The following is a 6288-nucleotide window of genomic DNA, read 5'->3' on the forward strand; positions in this document are numbered from 1 at the left end:
CTCTCACTGTTGTGGCCTCTCCCGTTGCGGAGTACAGGATCCGGACACACAGGCTCAGTGGCCATGGCTCACGGGCCCAGCCGCTCCGCGGCATGTGGGATCTTCCCGGACCGGGGCACGAACCCATGTCCCCTGCATTGGCAGGCAGACTCTCAACCACTGCGCCACCAGGGAAGCCCCAATGGTATGTTTTGATTGACATCAAATGAAAATGGGATGGGGGAAAATACTAGTTCTGTGAAAATGTCACCTTTCCATTAGTGGTATGCTTGGTCACCTCTTATCTTTATATGCCAGTAAGTTATTTTGCTCTCGCTGTTTAACAAAAAAAAAAGGAATATAAAAAATCCTGCATACCTTGTTCAGCTGGAGAATTTTAATGTTTTTCATTTATCATTGTTAAACCAAGGACAATTTCATGACTTTTTTCTATGTAGATGTCACAAGTAAGGTAGTCTCTTTAAGTAGGGATAAATTACTCTAAAAGAACTAAATCCTAAAATAGTACAAATAAACTTATTTCCAAAACAGAAATAGAGTCACAGATGTAGAAAACAAACTTATGATCACCAAGGGGGAAGGGGGAGGTAGGATAAATTGGGAGATTGGGATTGGCATGAACACAATACTATATATAAAGTAGATAACTAATGAGGAGCTACTGTATAGCACAAGGAACTCTACTCAATACTCTGTAATGACCTATATGGGGAAAGAGTCTAAAAAAGAGTGGATATATGTATAACTGATTCACTTTGCTGTACAGCAGAAACTAACACAACATCGTAACTCAACTAGACTCCAATTAAAAATTAATTTTTAAAAAAGAAAGAAATCCTAGATAGTTTTCTCTTCAAGACAAGCACTTGTTGTTTAAATAAACTTCTTGGTTTGGTTTTCTTTTTTAAAGCTATGAGCAGGCAAACATCAAAAAATGAAATTAGGCTCTTCATCACACTATGAAATCTGTATGCTGTTTATTTCTTTTTCTTTCCTGGTTTCTCTGGCTAAAACCTTCTATACAAGATTGAACAGAAGTGGAGACAGCGAATATCTTTGCCAAGATCTTACTTTGAAGGAAAGTATTCAGTTTTGTACTATTAAGTGAAATGGTAGCTGAAGATTTTTTGTAGATGGCCTTCACTGAGTTGAAGATTTTTTCTTTTTCTGCTAAGTGTATTTATCAAGAATGGATGTTGAATTTTGTCAAATGCTCTTTCTGCATCTGAGATGGCAATATGTATTTTCTTTCTCTTTTAGTTTGTTAATATGTTGAATTACACTGGACTTCAAATCTTAAAACCAATCTTATATTCTTGGGATAAACACCACTTGGCCATTGTTGCATTATCATTTTTTTATATTGTTGGATTCAATTTGCTAAAATTTTATTAAGAACTTTTTGCAAATAGGTTCATGAGGGATATTAATCTGTAGGTTTTGTGGGGGTGGGGAAGGTGGGGTAATTTTGTCTAGTTAACTCATAGAATGAATTGGGAAGAATTTCCTTCTTTTCAATATTCTGCAAGAGTTTGTATAAAATTGTTATTATTTATTCTTTAAATGCTTAAGAGAATTTTAAATGTTTAATTAAAATTAAAATTAAATAGAAATGTTTCATAGAATTTACCAGTGAAGCCATCTGGACTTGGCTTCGTTTGTAGGAAGGATTTTTTTTTAAGATTTATTTATTATTTATTTGTTTATTTTATTTATTTATGGCTGGCCTGGGTCTCAGTTGCAGCACGCGGGCTCTTCGTTGTGGTGCATGGGCTTCCCTCTAGTTGTGGCGTGGGGGTTTTCTCTTTAGTTGTGGCGCGCAGGTTCCAGGGTGCGTGGGCTCTGTAGTTTGCGGCCTGTGGGCTCCAGTTGAGGCGCGCGAGCTCGGTAGTTTTGGCACACGGGCTTAGTTGCCTTGCGGCATGTGGGATCTTAGTTCCCTGACCAGGGATCGAACCGCATCCCCTGCATTGTAAGGCAGTTTCTTTACCACTGGACCACCAGGGAAGTCCCTGTAGGAAGGTTCTTAATTCCAAATTCAATTTATTTTATAGATATAGGGCTATTCAGGTTAATTATTTATTCTTTAGTAAGGTTTGATAGTTTGTGTCTCTCAAGAAATCTTTCTATTTCACCTAAGTTGTTTAATATATTGGATTCAAGTTTCTATGCTGTACTTTGTCATCCTTTTAACATTTGTAGAATCTGTAGTGATGTCACTTCTCTCATTCCTGATATAGCTCCATTTCTTTCCTGACCAGTCTTGCTACAGTTTTACCATTTTTATTAATCTCAAATAACTAACTTTTGGTTCCATTGATTTGTCTTTATTTTTCTGTTTTCTACTTCATTGATTTCTGCTCTGATATTTATTATTTCCTTTGTTTTGCTTACATTGTGTTTAATTTGCTCTTCTTTTTCTGGTTTCTAAAGTGGAAGATGAAGTCATTGATTCGAGACCTTTGTTTTTTGTTAATATAGACATCTAGTTTCTAGAAATTTCCCCTTGAACACAGTTTCAGTGGCATCTCATAATTGCTATGTAATATGTTTTCATTTTCTTTCAGTTCAACATACTAACTTCCTTTCTGATTTCTTTTTAAATCCATGTGTTATTTAGACATGTGTACATTTCCAAATAACAATATTCAATAATTATCCAGATATCTTTCAGTTACTGATTTCTAATTTAATTCCATTGTGGAAAGAGGCTTGTTTTGTGGCCCAGAATGTTTTATTTTTGTAGATGTTCCATGTGCACTTGAAAAAAATTAGTATTTTTTGCTGTTGTTGGTTGTAGTGCTCTGCAAATATCAACTAGTTCAAATGACAGTGTTTTCAAATCTTCTATGTTTTAACTGATTTTCTGTCTACTTGTTCTAGCAAATACTGAGAGTATTACTGGAATCTCTGACTTGTAATAGTGGATTTATCTCTTTCTCCTTCCAGTTTTATCAGTTTTTGTTTCATGTATTTTGATGCTATTATTAGGTGCATGAACATTTACAATTGTTATTTTCTATTGATGAACTGACCACTTTATTATTATGAAATGATCTTCTTTATCTCTGTAATATTTTTTGCTCTGAAACCTACTTTGTAGATATTTATATCTACTCCAGCTTTCTTTTTTTTACAGCTTTATTGAGATGTAATTTACATACCATATAATTCACCCATTTAAAGTGTATGTAATTCAATGATTTTTGGTATACTACATTATTACATTTTTATATTATTGTAAAATACATAACATAAAATTTGCCATTTTAACAATTTTTAAGTGTGCAATTCAGTGGCATTAAGTAGATTCAAAATGTTGTGCAATCATCGCCACTATCTATTTCCAAACTTTTCATCAACCCAAATAGAAACTTTGTAACCACTAAGCAATAATTCCCAATTCCTCCCTCCCCGCAGTAACCTCTAATCTATTTTCTTTCTCTATGAATTTGCCTAATCCAAATATTTCATATAAGCAGAATTATACAATATTTGTCCTTTTGCATATGAGTTATTTCACTTTGCATAAATTTTTCAAGCTTCATCCATGCTGTATGTGTCAGAACTTTATTCCTTTTTATGGCTGAATAATATTCCATTGTATGTGTATAGTACATTTTGTTTATCCATTCATGTTTTTTCCACCTTTTGGCTATTTTGAATAATGCTTCACTAAACATTGGAATACAAGTATCTGTTCAAGTCCCCGCTTTCAGTTCCTTTGGATATATACCTAGGAGCATAATTGCTGGGTCACATGGTAATTCTATGCTAAACTTTTTGAGGAATTGCCAAACTATACCATTTTATATTTTCACCATCATTGTACAAGGGTTACAAGTTCTGCACATCCTCACTAACACGTGTTATTTTCAGTTATTTTGAAAATACCCATCCTAGTAGGTATAAAGTGGTATCTCATAGCTTTATTTGTATTTCCCTAATTACTAATGATGTTTAGTCTTTTTATGTGTTTATTGGCCATTTATATATCTTCTTTGCAGAAATATATATTCAAGTCTTTGCTCACCTTTTGAATTGGGTTGTCGTTTTGTTGTTGAGCCTTAGGAGTTCTTTATATATTCTGGGTGTTAAACCCTTATCGGATATATGATTTACAAGTATTTTCACCATTCTGTGGGATGTCTTTTCACCTTCTTGATGATGTCATTTGATGCACAAAAGTTTTTAATTTTGATGAAGTCCAATTTATCTATTTTTTCTTTGGCTGCTTGTGCTCTAGGTGTCATATCTAAGAACCTACTGCCAAATCCAAGGTCATTCCAGCTTTCTTTACACAGCATTAGCATGGTATATCTTTTTCCATCCTTGTACTTTTAACCTATTGGTATAGTTATATTTAAAGTGAATTTCTCATAGGCAGCATATGGTTGAGTTGTGCTTTTTTATCCGACCTGATACTCAGTCCCTCTTAATTGGGATGTTCAGATCATTTATATTTAATCTGATTATTGATATAAACCTTCTATCTTTCAATTTGTTTCCCACCTGTAATTTGTTCCCTTCTCCTCTTCCTGACTTCTTTTGGATTAACTGAGTAATTTTTTTTTTTTTTTTTGCGGTACGCGGGCCTCTCACTGTTGTGGCCTCTCACGTTGCGGAGCACAGGCTCCGGACGCACAGGCTCAGCGGCCATGGCTCACGGGCCTAGCCGCTCCGCGACATGTGGGATCTTCCCGGACCGAGGCACGAACCCGTGTCCCCTGCATCGTCAGGCGGACTCTCAACCACTGCGCCACCAGGGAAGCCCTAACTGAGTAATTTTCATGACTCCATTTTATCTCCCTTGTTGGATAATTAGCAGTAACTCTTTGTTTTGTTAGTTAAGTGGTTGCTTTAGGGCTTAGCGTGTACATCTTTCACTTAACACAGTGTCCATTGAAGTGATATTATATTACTTCCCATAGACTATTGGAACCTTTACATTAGTTTATTTCCACGCACTTCTCCTGGCATTTGTGCTATTGTTGTCATACAATTTGCTTCTATATTTGTTAACATATATATTAATAATATAGATACCCTTAACTACATTGTTTTTATTCTTGCTTAAACAGTAATTTGTATTTTGTCAATAATTAAATAATAAGAAAATAGTATTATGTGTTAACCCTGTAGTTACCATCTCTGGTGCTCTTCACTCCTTTGTGTAGATCCAGATATCTATTTGTTATCCTAATACACATATAATAGGTCTCTTGAATTTCCCCTTCCACTCACTAATATTTTATTCACCATTTTTTAAAGCTTATTTTCTCTGTGTCTATCCCAGCACCTCAAATAGCATCTGGCACACAGTAGGTGCTTTCTAATCGGATACCACAGGGCAGCATTCTTTACACAAACCTACATCTATTAGTATAATCCTCACGGTCTGCCATACACACTATCATACCACAGTCCTACTCCGCTCTCCACCAGTCAGTCACTTTCTATCATATAGCACATTCTCACAGTTAACATCACAAATGTCACACACAATAACACAATCACACACATAGTCACAGAAATGCACCATGCTCACTCCAACACACAGAGTTTTGCATAGTTACTCTCACACAAACACACACACAATGACAGAATCAAAGGGTGGTGCACTAACTCACAAAATAAGTCAGGTGACAGAAACTTAAATAAAAACTTAAAATATAATCACTGTTGTTCTAAGGGGGTAAGAGTCAGGTTAAGGAGCCGTGGAGTGTCGGGGGAGAAGTGTAATCAGGGAAGCCCTCTTGGAGATGTGACATTTGTATCTGAACGTAGGGAACTCTGAAGATACCCGACATAGGAGCCATTTTAGGAAGAGGGGACACAGTCACATCCACCGTCACTAAATCACAAACACAGGAACCATATGCAAAGGATGATACTCTCTACCCTGACCCCTCCCTTCCTACCTTCAAGGTAAACCATTCCCTGAGAAAGAACGCCCTAGGGAAGGCGGGACTGGGTGGAAGCATAATGCACCTGCGCACTCCACTCCCAACTGCCCACCACACACCACACACTTTTTTCAGGTTCCCCAGCTCAAAAAGAGGAACTCACTCTTCACGCACTTTGTGTAGACGCGAGCGCACTAGCGCGCTCCCACACACCACCCGGCCCCCTACGACTAGCCCAAGGCTTGTAATTCTCTACTGCGTTGCTTAGGGAGGTGAACCGAAACCCTGTGCCTGCGCACTTCAATCCCAGACCGTCTAGTGTGACGCTCGGCTAGTCTCTGTGGCCGACCCAGGCTCGGAGCTGAGAGGAATCATCAGGACT

This window comes from Physeter macrocephalus, chromosome 17 (genome assembly GCF_002837175.3).
Source record: "Physeter macrocephalus isolate SW-GA chromosome 17, ASM283717v5, whole genome shotgun sequence".
Classification (NCBI taxonomy): domain Eukaryota; kingdom Metazoa; phylum Chordata; class Mammalia; order Artiodactyla; family Physeteridae; genus Physeter; species Physeter macrocephalus.